At 41.3% G+C, this 15,887-nt stretch overlaps 1 long non-coding RNA gene across 1 annotated transcript in view; it reads right to left on the bottom strand.

Annotated features, from left to right (window-relative positions):
• The window catches only part of LOC141164202 (uncharacterized), a 58,268-nt gene that overhangs the window by 15,069 nt on the left and 27,312 nt on the right, over window positions 1-15,887 (bottom strand). The window contains exon 2 of the long non-coding RNA XR_012250877.1: window positions 173-256. This is a non-coding gene — a long non-coding RNA (uncharacterized lncRNA). The remainder of the gene's footprint in view (window positions 1-172; window positions 257-15,887) is intronic.

Genomic DNA, 15,887 nt, shown 5'->3' with positions numbered 1-15,887 from the left:
AAGCTGCATTTCATGTAGGTTACTACCTATTATAGGAAACTAAAGGAAGTCTAGGAGTGTGATAACCCTTTAATCTGGAGGACATTAATCATTTGGAACGATGGTTATTGATGTCAATACTTGGTGTCTGTCATATTTCCAGCCCCACCTGTCTGCGCTCTTGTGACCTTACCTCGCTGTATTTTGCCATCACATCGAGTTTCCAGGGAGATCATTTTGATGTCATGAATAAAACTCTTTGTGTGATTCCCACTTCCTGGGTCATCGGAGGAATGAGAAAAAAAAATCACCTGTTAAACATTATTGAATAATAAACTTCTCAAGAACACTTGATGTAAAGTTTTCCTGTGTACATAGAGGTAAAGGGCCTATAGGAAAGATTAGAGTCGGGGGCCCCTTCTATGCCTAGTATATATTATCACATCTGGGCCAGGAGAATTTGGTGCTACTTTGTCCCCTCATTTTGTTTTCCATTAACCTTGGGTTAATCCCTAAAACCTGATCAATCAGAACTAAAAATAATAGTAACAATGTGACCTCAAAGAACTATCAAATGTGTCTAAATAACAATACCATACAATAAAAGTTTGATATACAACTCTAATAATACCGCCATAGGGTCACCACATAATAGTGTCCTACACAACTCTAATAATATTGCCGTAGAGTATCTAGATATCATACAAAGCTCTAATAATACCACCAACTAATAGTGTCATTCTCAGCTCTAATAACACTGCTAGAGTCTCCATATAATTGTGTCATATACAGTTCTAGTAATACTGCAGTAGACTTCACAAATTAAAGTATCATACATAATCCTAATAATACTGCCATGGAGTCCCAGATATGATCATACACCGCTCTACTAAAATTGCCATTGAGTCCCCAAATAATTTTATCTTGCATATCTCTAATGATACTACCAGAGTCTCCAAACAATAGTATCATACACAGCTCTGATAATACTGCTATATAGTTCCAAAATAATGGCGCCATACACAAATCTAATAATACTGTGATAGAGTATCCAGATAATATTGTCATCCACAGCTCTAATAAGACTGCCATATAGCCCCCTGTTAATGGTGCCATACACAGCTCTAATAATACTGCCATAGAGCCCCCTAGTAATGGTGCCATACACAAATCTAATACTGCCATAGAGCTCCCTATTAATGGTGCTATACACAGCTCTAATACTGCCATAGAGCCCCCTAATAATGGTGCCATACACAGCTCTAATAATTCTGCCATAGAGCACCCCCCCAATAATGGTGCCATACACAGCTCTAATAATTCTGCCATAGAGCCCCCTATTAATGGTGCCATACACAGCTCTAATAATTCTGCCATATGGCTCCCTATTAATGGTGCGATACACAGCTCTAATACTGCCATAGAGCCCCCTAATAATGGTGCCATACACAAATCTAATACTGCCATAGAGTCCACAGATAATGTCTAATACTGCAGTAGGATATCAAGGTAACAATATCATACACATCTCCAATAATGCTGCCATATAATCCCCTAATAATAGTGCCATACACAACTCTAATAATACTGCCATAGAGTCCCCAAATAATAGTGTCATAAGTTATTCAAATTATACTGTTGTAAAGTTCCCATATAATATTATAATACATGGCGCTCATAACACTGCCATATACTCCATATATAACGGTGTCATACACTGCTTTGATAATACTGATAAACATCATGCAGTAATACATACACTAGCACCGATACAAACATTGCACCATGCGTCATGTAAAACGAGCTTCTTGTTCTCGCATATTGTTGGGCTTTTTAGACAATCCTCCTGATTTTTCAGCTTATAATGAACATCGCGGGATAATCTCCTCATTAGTGGCAATAATGCATCGGAGGGTCGGAGTCAGTTTGTAACATTTACAGCACAAATCTCATCATTGTTCAGCACGTTCCTCGCAGCTGCGTTTCTTCAACTATCCGCCCAGGACAATGAACCGACATGTTTCCTGAGATCAAATTAATATTCTCTGTCTTAATCCCATAATAATTTTCTAATACCTTTCACTTCTCTGTCACTAGTGGTTGCATCAAAAGTTGGCAGACGTTCCACCAGCGAGGTTACATAAGAGATGGAAGGAGCGGAGGCGCGCTCCGATCCAGGGAGTAATTTTGTATAACAGATTTATAGCAGTAGATTTATGAATTTGGGACATTGATTGAACATTCCCGGTGTCTTTCAGATTTAGTTCCTGGTGTCTATAATCTTCATAAACCAGTCCCCATTGGCTTTACCCCAAGTTCATGATATCTCCTGGCTTCATTCTCTAGTCCCTGGTGTCTAGTGGCTTCATTTTCCAATCTCTTCTGTCTTTTAGATTTGTTCTCTAGTCCAAAGTGTCTATTTTTATAAGAGAGTCTCTCGCATCTAGTGGCTTCTCTTCCCAGGTTTTTATTCCACGGGTTTCATTCTGTAGGCACTGGTGTCTTCAATTCCCAGTCCCTGGTGTTTTTGTGGATTCACGTTCTACTTCTTTATGTCTCATGGTTTCAATCATTTTATCCATGGTGTCTTGTGGCTTCATTTCCCAATTTCTGGTGTCTTCTAGATATATTTCCTAGTACCTGTTGTCTACTGTCTTCATACACCCAGTTCCCAGTGGCTTTACTCCCCACTTCTTGATTCTCATAACTTCATTCTCTAGTCCCTGGTGTCCTATGGCTTCAAATCCCTAGTGTCTAGTGGCTTCTTAAACCATTTCCTGGTGGCTTTACTCCCCACTTCTTGATTCTCATGGCTTCATTCTCTAGTCCTTGGTGTCTAGTGGCTTCATTCCCTACGTCTTAATGTCTCTTGGATCCATACTCCTTTGCAAGGTGTCTTGTATTTTCATTACCCAATCCTTGGTGGCTTTGAATTTGTTCTCTAGACCCGAGTCTACTGCTAATTTTTTGTAAATGCCAGTCCCTGGTGTCAAGTGGCTTTAATCCCTAGTTCTTTATATAATTGCTAAATTCTCTAATCCCTGGTGTCTTCATCTTCAATTCAAAGTCCCTGGTGTCCAATGGCTTCAGTCCTTTGGTGTGTCTTTGTATTCCAATCCTTGGTGTCTTTGGATTTGTTTTTTAGTCAACGACATCTTTTTTTGTCAAAGGCGAATTCTGAATGTCTAGTTTATTTATTCCGCACTTCTTGATGTTTCCTGGCTTCATTCTCATGTTTCTGATTGGCTCATTTTCCAATCCTTGGAATCTAGTGAATTCATTCACTAGTTCTTTTGACTTTATTCTCTAATACCTAGTATGATGTAGCATAATTTCTTCCTTGTGATTTTTGGATTTACTTTTTAGCTCCTTGTGTCCTTGAGTTTATTAGCTTTTACCTGGTGTCTAGTGGCTTCATTCCCCAGTTCTTGACTTCTCTTGCTTTCATCTTACAATCCATAGTTCTTACATTTTCATTCCCTGGTGTCCTGTGATTAATTCCTCAGTCCCTAGGGTCTACTGTTTCCATTACTAGGTCCCGGGTGCCTAGTGGCTTCACTCTTTAGTACTCGACACCTTATAGCTTAATTTTCCAATTTCTGTGAGTTTTCTCCATTCGTTATTCTATTTATCTAATTCCTAATTTATCTAATTCCTGGTGTTTTTTATTCTTTTTTCCTTAGTTTCTTGATTGCAGTGTTTTCATTATCCAACCCTTGGTGCTTAGTGTTTTCATTACTTAGCCATGGGTGCTTAGTGTTTTGCTCATCCAGTCTATAGTATCTAGTGCTTTCATTTCCAAATCTTGTCTTGTGGCTTTTTCCACCAATCCCTGGTATCTAGTAATTTATTGATTCACTCCTTTTTATATACATATTGTAGCAAAGCCAGGTAGGACTGTGTTAAATCCTAGCACTGCAGTTCTTAATTAGATTAAACCTGTGTCGGTCTGCTTGGGATTGAGCAAAGTGTAGTTTGTTGAAGCAGGTGAATAGCCAGCCAAAATGTGAGCTGTAGCTGGGAGAGAGACAAGCCAGAGCCTCTATCTGAATGGAGACTGCACAGATCAGCTAGGAAAGCTTTGATCGGCACAAGTTTACTTTGCCTACTGTGCCTGGAGTGCTGTTCCTCATCCTAGCGAGGGGGCCTCTGGCATACCTGGTGACTGTGAACAGTTGTCCAAATGACGGGACTTTTGGTAGGGGTAAAGTATATCCATGGAGATGCCAAGAACTATCCTGCCAGGAGTCAACTAGGGTAAAATGTACTATGAGAAATGTAAATGTGTTAAATGGTGTTCCCCAGGAGCCACTAATTATTGTCCGCAATTGGCCAGGCATGATCCTCCCACTCAGGTCAACTTAAGCCCTGTAGGCACTGGGGGTTGGCAGAAGGTGCCCAGCCTTCCTCTTTGGGCAGAAGCGGGGGATGTTGCAAAGTTAGGTAGGACTGGGTTAAATCCTAGCAATGCAGGTTTTAATGAGATGCACCTGGCTAGCATTGACTAAGAACCAGGAAATGGGTTCACTCTGTGTCAGTCTGCTGGGAGTTGAGCAGAGCGCAGTATTAAAGCTAATGAGTGGCCAGCCAAAATGTGAGCTATAGCTGGGAGAGAGAAAAGCCAGAGTCTCTCTCTGAATGGAGACTGCACGGGTCAGCTAGGAAAGCTGAGAAGTATGTGTGTTGGAGCTGCAGAGTAACATGTAGAAACTGCAGCCTTTTCAGTGTGAACTGTGCATGGAATTGAACACTTCTGTTTGGTTCTGAAAGCTGCTGGCGCTCAGGCTGAAGGTGATACTGAGACTGGTGGGATTGTGTCTTTTCTGTGTATGTTTGCTCTGGGAGAAAGAACTAATCTGTTCGGGTGAACCCGCATTGACATATATGTGCCCGCTGAATTAATTATTTGCTGTTGTAACTTTGTGCCCAGAAGAGGCTGTCTTTTTGGTTATGAATTCCTTGAAGTTTTATGAAAGAAATAAAACTGCACATTTGGACCAAACCGCATTACCAGTGTGAATGCTGCCTAATGACTAGCTGAGAGCATGAATCCCTACAATAGATATACTTTCGTGCCTAGTATTTGGTGATTTAGCAGCCCAGTTTAAGTACCCCAGTAATGTCTAGTGGTTTGCAGACCTCTTATGTTAAGGCTCCCATACACATTAAAAGGTCGTCTGAACCTGCCGATAGTGACAGGTTCGGCTGACACTTTGATGTGTATGGAGCACCAACCTACTGATGGTCGGGGAGATGTCAATCGAGCATGTCTGATTTCGGACTACTGATCGCATTTTTCTCCAGATCAGCCACTAACCAACATGTCAGCCGGTGGCTTTCTTATAGGAACGCTCTTCTGAATGAGTGCTCCTGTGTATGGGAGAATTGGCCGAGATGGCTGTCGACTGAGCGATCACCTGAAGCATTGTTTGGCCAATAGTCATCTAATGTGGATGGCTGGCCTACGTTGTTTGGTTTCAGGTCTTTGGTATGAAGCTGTTTGTTCTGTGATGTGGTCCCTTTTTAAAAGAGGGGGTGTTCTTAAATAAATACCCCTGCTTTAACTACACCCCTTTATATTTTAGCAATTTATCACACCTAAGCACAAGTAGCGGATTCAGCTGTTGGGTGTGGTCCACATTGCAATCATTGACATTTTGCACAGCGCTCTCTCATGTGCACTTAGTCTAATTGTTGGTGCATTATCAGCGCCGGTTGGACCTCACGTGTTCACAGACTTATTTGATGTAAAATATTAACTGCAGGTAATTGAACAAATGGTGTTGAAACACAAAACACAGATAAGACAGCTTTGTAATCGGAAACCTAGAATTCAGAGCATCTGTTCCCGGTTGTAGTGCGTCCAAATTGGCAGGAGGAAGCACAGAGAGTATGTGCTAATGCGGGCACGTGGTTTCAAGATGCCTTAGGAATGTTCACCACTTTCAAATTAAACCTTTTAATGCCGGGCACTTAAGCCAGACATCGCTATCGCTGATCAACTGCAGCCGAAGAACGGTTCAGACAAGAATTCCATCTCGGACATTACGTAAAAACCCAACATTTTTTTGAAAGCTCTTAGCAAAGAGGAGATATTTCCACAATATTTTAGAAAGCACCTTCATTTTTCTCAGCTTCTTCATATTTTTTGTAAAAGTTCCAAAAAGTAGTTCAAAAATTAAAAGTTGACCCTAGCCAAAAATTGGCCACTATACTCCTAAGTTCAAATTGTTGGCTGAAAACGCTTCTTAGTCTTCGCCACAATTTTTTTTAGCTTCTAGGTTTTGCTTGGTCTTGCTGGTTTTGTTTTCTCGCTCCCGTAGAAGTTTTTTTTACACATGGTTTCCTCTACCTCAACACAGCTATAAAAACTTTTTGTGAGTTAGAAGTTTTTTTTTTAGATTAGTTCCAAAGTTCCGAGATAAAAGGCACATCCATAGCAATGTGGTAGCCACAGAATTCCCACAGATATCAATTTTTCAATACTGCCGATTTGGACTAACAATTCTGTCTCTTGTGAATTCAAAAATTAAGTACTTTTCCACCAACATTAGAGGGTCACATAAAATATATGCAAGTGCTTTATGTGGAGTCCAAGTTAACCAAAATAATACCACCCTACTGTTCACAGACGTTATTTCAAGCCTAACCATGTCTTTTTTTTATCTTCGGAGGAATAACATGAGGTTAAAACTCCCTCGAAAGTTGTGCAATGGATGCCACTGTTTAGACATACAAAAAAAATCCTCTGCAGAATGTTTTACAGTACTATCATTACGTATTGTAAAGCGTAGCGGACTACCGGACAGTCACACGCCAAAAGTACACCCTTTTGGCATATAATAGGTGCATGGGACCTTATGGATATGTTCTATAAATGGAGCAGGAACTTTACCACCATCTATGCCACTTGTGAACAGAGCCTAATTACTGACATAGTGTATGTAACAAAATACCGCCATGATATCCCAAATAATAGTACTACACGATGTCTAAATAATAATTCCATAAATTGTCTATTTGATAGTGCCATACAGCATGCCATAAAGATCAAAAATGTTCTGTTAAATAAAAATACTTCAAATCACGTCTTAAATTGACGTTTAGAAGGGGTCACACTTCAATGGATAAAGCAAAAATTTTTGTAATATGTAGAATTACCTGACATGTGAAAATCATGAATTGGACTTCACCTCTCCTGAACAAAAAAAAACAAAAAAAAACATGCCTCAACATTATTGCAACCTTCATAAATCTATCAGTCTTCATTTGGCTTTGAGTCAAGAAAGACAAATTCTGGCACAAGTTCTAGAGTTTTCAAAGCTCGGGGCTACAAAGACCTAATTTAAGGAGCAGATTTTTCTTGAACGGTTCCTCTTTCTCCCGCCCCCCCTCCAGTATGGCTTTAGGCTCTATGAGACACACACATACATGGGGGGCTGAAAGCCGGCCTCGCTACTCTGTTGTGTGTAACTAAGAAATAGCTGGTCAGGTAGAGGTGCTGAAAGACGCAGTGCAGGTGGATCCACCGTCCTGCGGATGAGGAATCGGAGGGAGATGGGATCAAATATGAGACAGAACATGTGACCAGTAGAGGGGTCACATTATATGAGATAAAGTCTAACCTTTAATTGAAAAAAATCACTAGTGAATATCAGACCTTGAATCGACCTTTTTTGTTCTACTTTTTGAAAAAAAAACACAACAACTCATAAGTAAATATCAGGTTTTTTTGTTTTGTTTTTTTTTTTAGACACACCATTAAGTATCAAACCTTGAACCGACTTTTTTGGTAAAGTTTGCAAAAAAAAGTTTGGACACACCTTCTCATCTAAAAAATTTACTGTATTTTCATGACCATGAAAATTGTATATTCACACTGAAGGCATCAAAACTATTAATTAACACATGTGGAATTATATACTTAACAAAAAAGTGTGAAACAACTGAAAATATGTCTTATATTCTAGGTTCTTCAAAGTAGCCACCTTTTGCTTTGATGACTGCTTTGCACACTCTTGGCATTCTCTTGATGAGCTTCAAGAGGTAGTCACCGGAAATGGTCTTCCAACAATCTTGAAGGAGTTCCTGGAGATGCTTAGCACTTGTTGGTCCTTTTGCCTTCACTCTGCGGTCCAGCTCACCCCAAACCATCTCGATTGGGTTCAGGTCTGGTGACTGTAGAGGCCAGGTCATCTGGCGTAGCACCCCATCACTCTCCTTCTTGGTCAAATAGCCCTTACACAGCCTGGAGGTGTGTTTGGGGTCATTGTCCTGTTGAAAAATAAATGATGGTCCAACTAAACGCAAACCGGAAGGAATAGCATGCTGCTGCAAGATGCTGTGGTAGCCATGCTGGTTCAGTATGCCTTCAATTTTGAATAAATCCCCAACAGTGTCACCAGCAAAGCACCCCCACACCATCACACCTCCTCCTCCATCTCACGGTGGGAACCAGGCATGTAGAGTCCATCCGTTCACCTTTTCTGCGTCGCACAAAGACACGGTGGTTGGAACCAAAGATCTCAAATTTGGACTCATCAGACCAAAGCACAGATTTCCACTGGTCTAATGTTCATTCCTTGTGTTCTTTAGCCCAAACAAGTCTTTTCTGCTTGTTTCCTGTCCTTAGCAGTGGTTTCCTAGCAGCTATTTTACCATGACGGCCTGCTGCACAAAGTCTCCTCTTAACAGTTATTGAAGAGATGTGTCTGCTGCTAGAACTCTGTGTGGCATTGACCTGGTCTCTAATCTGAGCTGCTGTTAACCTGCGATTTCTGAGGCTGGTGACTTGGATAAACTTATCCTCAGAAGCAGAGGTGACTCTTGGTCTTCCTTTCCTGGGGCGGTCCTCATGTGAGCCAGTTTCTTTGTAGCGCTTGATGGTTTTTGCAACTGCACTTGGGGACACTTTCAAAGTTTGCCCTATTTTTCGGACTGACTGACCTTCATTTCTTAAAGTAATGATGGCCACTCGTTTTTCTTTACTTAGCTGCTTTTTTCTTGTCATAATACAAATTCTAACAGTCTATTCAGTAGGACTATCAGCTGTGTATCCACCAGACTTCTGCACAACACAACTGATGGTCCCAACCCCATTTATAAGGCAAGAAATCCCACTTATTAAACCTGACAGGGCACACCTGTGAAGTGAAAACCATTTCCGGTGACTGCCTCTTGAAGCTCATCAAGAGAATGCCAAGAGTGTGCAAAGCAGTCATCAAAGCAAAAGGTGGCTTCTTTGAAGAACCTAGAATATAAGACATTTTCAGTTGTTTCACACTTTTTTGTAAAGTATATAATTCCACATGTGTTAATTCATAGTTTTGATGCCTTCAGTGTGAATGTACAGTTTTCATAGTCATGAAAATACAGAAAAATCTTTAAATGAGAAGGTGTGTCCAAACTTTTGGTCTGTACTGTATACTGCTCAAAAAAATAAAGGGAACACTTAAACAACAGAATATAACTCCAAGTAAATCAAACTTCTGTGAAATCAAACTGTCCACTTAGGAAGCAACACTGATTGACAATCAATTTCACATGCTGTTCTGCAAATGGAATAGACAATAGGTGGAAATTATTGGCAATTATCAACACACCCTCAATAAAGGAGTGGTTCTGCAGGTGGGGACCACAGACCACATCTCAGTACCAATGCTTTCTGGCTGATGTTTTGGTCACTTTTGAATGTTGATTGTGCTTTCACACTCGTGGTAGCATGAGACGGACTCTACAACCCACAGAAGTTGCTCAGGTAGTGCAGCTCATCCAGGATGGCACATCAATGCGAGCTGTGGCAAGAAGGTTTGCTGTGTGTCAGCGTAGTGTCCAGAGGCTGGAGGCACTACCAGGAGACAGGTCAGTACACCAGGAGACGTGGAGGGGGCTGTAGGAGGGCAACTACCCAGCAGCAGGACCGCTACCTCGGCCTTTGTGCAAGCAGGAACAGGAGGAGCACTGCCAGAGCCCTGCAAAATGACCTCCAGCAGGCCACAAATGTGCATGTGTCTGACAAACGGTTAGAAACCAACTCCATGAGGGTGGTAGGAGGGCCCGACGTCCACAGATGGGGGTTGTGCTCACAGCCCAACACCGTGCAGGACGCTTGGCATTTGCCATAGAACGCCAGGATTGGCAAAGTCGCCACTGGAGCCCTGTGCTCTTCACAGATGAAAGCAGGTTGACACTGAGCACATGTGACAGACGTGACAGAGTCTGGAGACGCCGTGGAGAGTGTTCTGCTGCCTGCAACATCCTTCAGCATGACCGGTTTGGCAGTGGGTCAGTAATGGTGTGGGGTGGCATTTCTTTGGAGGGCCGCACAGCCCTCCATGTGCTCGCCAGAGGTAGCCTGACTGCCATTAGGTACAGAGATCCTCAGACCCCTTGTGAGACCATATGCTGGTGCGCTTGGCCCTGGGTTCCTCCTAATGCAGGACAATGCCAGACCTCATGTGGCTGGAGTGTGTCAGCAGTTCCTGCAAGATGACGGCATTGAAGCTATGGACTGGCCCGCCCGTTCCCCAGACCTGAATCCGATTGAGCACATCTGGGACATCATGTCTCGCTCCATCCACCAACGTCACGTTGCACCACAGACTGTCCAGGAATTGGCGGATGCTTTAGTCGAGGTCTGGGAGGAGATCCCACAGTAGACCATCCGCAACCTCATCAGGAGCATGCCCAGGCGTTGTAGGGAGGTCATACAGGCACGTGGAGGCCACACACAATACTCAGCCTCATCAAGAGCATGCCCAGGCGGTGTAGGGAGGTCATACAGGCACGTGGAGGCCACACACAATACTGAGCCTTATCAGGAGCATGCCCAGGCGTTGTAGGGAGGTCATACAGGCACGTGGAGGCCACACACAATACTCAGCCTCATCAGGAGCATGCCCAGGCGTTGTAGGGAGGTCATACAGGCACGTGGAGGCCACACACAATACTGAGCCTCATTTTGACTTGTTTTAAGGACATTACATCAAAGTTGGATCAGCCTGTAGTGTGTTTTTCCACTTTAATTTTGGGGGTGACTCCAAATCCAGGCCTCCATTGGTTAATAAATGTGATTTCCATTGATGATTTTTGTGTGATTTTGTTGTCAGCACATTCAACTTTGTACAGAACAAAGTATTCAATGAGAAGATTTCATTCATTCAGATCTAGGATGGGTTATTTGAGTGTTCCCATTATTTTTTTGAGCAGTGTATATACTGTATATTGTATATATATATATATATATATATATATATATATATATATATATATATATATATATATATATATATATATATATATATATATATATATATACACATACATACACACACACACACATATATATATACACACGCACGGCATATTTATCTTATTTTTTTGGTTATTTTTTGCTTGTTTTTAAGATCCATGTTGCTCTGCGAAATTCACGAACATTATTATAGAGTATAAGAAAAAATAAAAACGTAAAGAATAAAATATATTTTATATTATTTTTTGTTTTTTACATTTTTCTTCTTACGCTTTCTACTCAAAAAAAAATATATATAAATTTTTATTTTTGCATCATTTTTTTTGTTCATTTTTACATTATTCTTTGTTCTTATACTCTATTTTAATTTTTATAAATTTCACAGCACAACATGGATCCGAAATACAGAAGGAAAAGTTAAATATTGTCTGCCGTTTCCATCGTACAAATATTTCTGGCCTGCGAATCTGTCAAAACATTTCTTCGGTCTTCAGGTCGGGACTTGCTTTCTTCCACGAGTGCAGAGCCGACTTCCAGCTAGAATTTCAGCGTTTTACAACCACCGGCTCTACTATTTATCTCACTTTAGACCTAGTTGCCAAATAATAAGAGTAATTTCCAGGGACGCCTAGATATCTGTAAAGTGTTCTAGAAAATATGCCCCCTATGGGTGAAAAGTGTGTATCACTATATGTGTATATTTTTAATATTTAACTGAAAACAAAAAGAAATAAATTTCAAAATGTCACCTAAAACTTCACCTTATTTAAAAATTCCATAAATAGTTTAAATATATAGGGAATTGGTCGAATGCAGATCACTGTAGACTACAAGGAACTTAAAGGGGTTCTCTCCGTTTTAAATAAATTAGGCCGTTATTGAAAGATATCAACATGGTGTTCCCCTATAATTTAGATTTTGGCTTTGGTATTACTTAGGCACTAGCATTTGGTAACTATATGGCACTATTAAATTGAGGGAGGAGCTGGACTCTTATCAGTCTTTTATTATCCCGCCTTCTTCTTGTAGTCCATAAAGTAGATAACCTCCAGTTGCCCATTTGGCACTTTGTATAGAGCCATCACATAGTCCAGGCTGCATAGAAATGCATATTTTTACCGCCAAGTGACTCCCCCGTAAAAAAAATTTTTTTCACAAAGTGCGTGCTGTCGGACATCACTCCAATCTTAAAGGGGTTGTCCAAGATTAGAAAAACATGGCTTCTTTCTTCCAGGAACATTGCCAAACCCCAGGCACAGCCCGTGGGCAAATGTGGCGCTTTTTCTGCAAAAAAAAGAAGACATGGATTTCCTATTTTTCGAACCAAACGCCGTCGATGGCAGTAAACGATGGAAACAACAAACTCTAAAGATGAAACCTCACTTATTGATTTGTAGCCAAAAAAAACCCAGAGATCCTTCCAGAATATCTTCTATTTATGGAGAAAGAATGCACTTTAATGGGGTTTTACCTTCTCCCCCTTTTTACCTCTCAAGTTGCTCCAAATTGCAGGCCAATTACCCTCCAACTGCTCGTTCCTATACCCATTGCCCCAAATTCATGGTCTTGGGACTCCTTCCCCTTAGTTTCTTCACATCTCAGTCGCGAAGGGGAATGTCCTCTTCTTCCCAGCGCCATGTTGCAACGCCCAATGCTCAGATCTTCCTCTCCTCTTTACTCCGAAAGAAGTGCCAAAGAAGTAATGTCTGTGCCGACATTCCTTCGACAAGGCAGCGCTTTGAAGGTAGTTTACCACGTGATGCCAGCAAAGCAATACACAGGCAGTGCTGGTGGCATTACGTCAACCTCAGCGCCGAATTCGGACAAGTCTGCATATAGAAGCTATTTGGAAAGTTGCTAGGTCTGCCACTGGGGACTGCTTGAAAGGCAAAAACGTAGAAATGGGCCAACCCCTTTAAACAGATTGTACAGGATTCCAAAAACATGACACCTTTCTTTCATAAACAGCACCACACCCGTCCACAGGTTGTATGTGGTACTGCAGCTCAGCCTTGTGAAGTGAATGGGATGCCATGTTTTTGAAACTCGGCACAAGCCTTTTTAAGATTTTGAAGGATCTTAGATATTAGGAGACAACCTTGTTGGATTTAGATCCTTCCCTTTATATCTAACGGCTTTTTTTCAAAAAAACTATTCAACTGGGAGATCAAGGTGCAACACAATATTCTAAATGGAGCACACTCCTTGAGAAAAGTCTCCTAAAGACGCACCACAATGGTCATGTTTTGGAATTCTCACAGCCCGCCCCTATATAATCCATGCCTTGTGACTGGTGCTGGCTTGCTTTTCCTGTTTAGAAGCTTTTTCACCTCTTTGATGCTCCTCGAGATGGATTCTTCTATAGAGCTGGAACATCTAAAGATCTAATCATGACTTTAATGTGGTGAACATCTCCTACACAGATCCCAGGGCAGATAATGTGAGATATGAGGGTTCTTTTAAAGGATTTCTTTTATGTAACCCAGCTGGTAGATATTAGCACAAATGACTGTAGACAAAGCAATTGTTCAAAGATTTTTTTTTTCTTTTTTTAGATGTTTCAATTCTTGTCCCAAAAGTGTAGGTTCATCTTTGGTTATTTGCTAATTGCGTTGGGAATTTCTTAGTCATTTTCAAATATGGAATGGATTGATAGCCATCTTGAAGTGAAAAATAGTCCTCACCCTTCCACATTAAATCTAGAAAAAAAGCCAATGGATGTCCATTAGCATCTCCACTCGGGCTGAAAACGAAAGTTTCAGCCTCTACCGAAGCTTTTCCCTGTTTGCTAAAGTCCTCAGTCTAGGTCTAAACACTTTTCTTTTGTAAATTTAATGTCTTAACAAAGAAGCTTAAAGTGACGCAGATTGATCTCGATTCACTCTTTTCTTGAGAACCATTTTTTGACCTATTCGAAAAGGTCGTTGGTGGAGGTTCTGGAGCGTGGACTTTCATCGATTTCCAAGAGGGAGGCTTCAAACCCTTTTCAAGCTTCACTGATTTTAGATCTTATTTTCATTACACGTACCCAAACTTATGGGCATGGAGGCACTTACAGCCCTTGAGAAACCTTCCAAGATGTTAGGAGAAGGTACTAATGAGCACTAGGGTAAACACCAAATCTCTTGGACACATGGTAAGTTGAGGACTTCTGCTTGGAAAGCACACAAAGAGCTTGCTCTTAAGTGTTCCCTTAAAGCTAAAAATCTATCATGTGCCATATTTCTCACAAATGTGCTCATTGATGCCCATACAACCAGATGATTCTAGCTCAAACATTGCCAGAGAGGGACTATTATGACCATCAAAGTAGCACTGTAGCCTTTTCATTCTCAGGATTGGTGCAGGTCCTTCTAGATATCATTATAGGGGTGGTCCATTTGATTTATTTTTGTGTCACCGCTGCAGCTAGTGATTGGCTGCAACAGTCAAATGCTGACATACCAGAAGAAGAAACACAGACTGGCAAAGGATCAAGTCAGCACTGGGAGAGCCGGAATCAGGCGAGGTGGGTATACTTTTTTTTTCAGCATTTTGGGCTGGAATCAGGATTGGACAACCCATTGCTGAGATAGGAACACCTACTTAAGCTTGGCCATATAAGCCATTTTTTTCAGTAATGGTCGCGGATGTCCCCTGGGTGACCACACAGAACATGCACCCCTAAAGCCAACCCATGTCTTAGTCTCTGGTTGCTCACAGTCATCATAGCTATTGGGAGAACTTGGCCAGAATTGGACAAGCCATAAAACTACAAAAATGCCATCTTTTTAACCACGCGCAATCATGTAACGACAACAGACATCTATTTATCATTGAACTTCTTGGTTTATGCTTGAAATGTTTTTTTCGGAATGTCTTCAATAAACCGAGAAACGGTTACATTTCAGCCTGCACATCGAGCAGATATTATGTCTGCACCTACAACGTTATCTCACAGATATAGTGATACGGGCAGATAACAAGATATATTTCAGGAAGTTGCTGGCATAGAATATCGAACCATGTACGTGATCAAACCGGAGACAAAACAATCGTATATGTCTGGGGTGAGATAGGAAATCTTTCAGGTTTTTTCATGTTCATTCTGGAATTTGTGATGAAACTGGGGGATTTTCCTTTTTAGCCTAAAGAGGTCATGTCCTTAAAGAGCGACTCCATTTGCACCCAACATGACTGGTAAACTTAACAGTTTAGAGGTATCTACCCCGCTCCAAATGTCACATGATGACGACATCAGCATACAGCCTGTCCAGGGGTATAACTATAGGGGTGTTTAGGGGTAGCAGTTATACTAGGGTCCTTGTACTTGTGACAAGCAATATAGGGGCAATAACAGATTTTGTATATGGACCCAGGAGATTCCGAACCTGTCAACCACTACTCCAAGCTTCTGAGCCAACTTCAGGACTTCTCAACTGGAAAAGGACACTGGCATCATGTCAGGATCAGCTTGGCTAAGGGGCAATGGCTAACATGATAAACATACCAAAGTGGGATTGATTATGAGGGGCTTACAGGGTCTTTATCCCCCAAGGGTCTACATGAAGCCTGCTCTGATGTCATCATTGGTCTGCTACTTGACCTGAGGTTGGCATGTTCTTAAGTCCTTATTCTAGTCTTACTTATTCTTTTTTTTTGCCTTTGAATGGCTGCT

This window comes from Phyllobates terribilis, unplaced genomic scaffold (assembly GCF_046119375.1).
Source record: "Phyllobates terribilis strain yellow unplaced genomic scaffold, ASM4611937v1 Scaffold_10__3_contigs__length_209671492, whole genome shotgun sequence".
Lineage (NCBI taxonomy): Eukaryota > Metazoa > Chordata > Amphibia > Anura > Dendrobatidae > Phyllobates > Phyllobates terribilis.
This window is presented reverse-complemented; position numbering and strand designations above follow the sequence as displayed.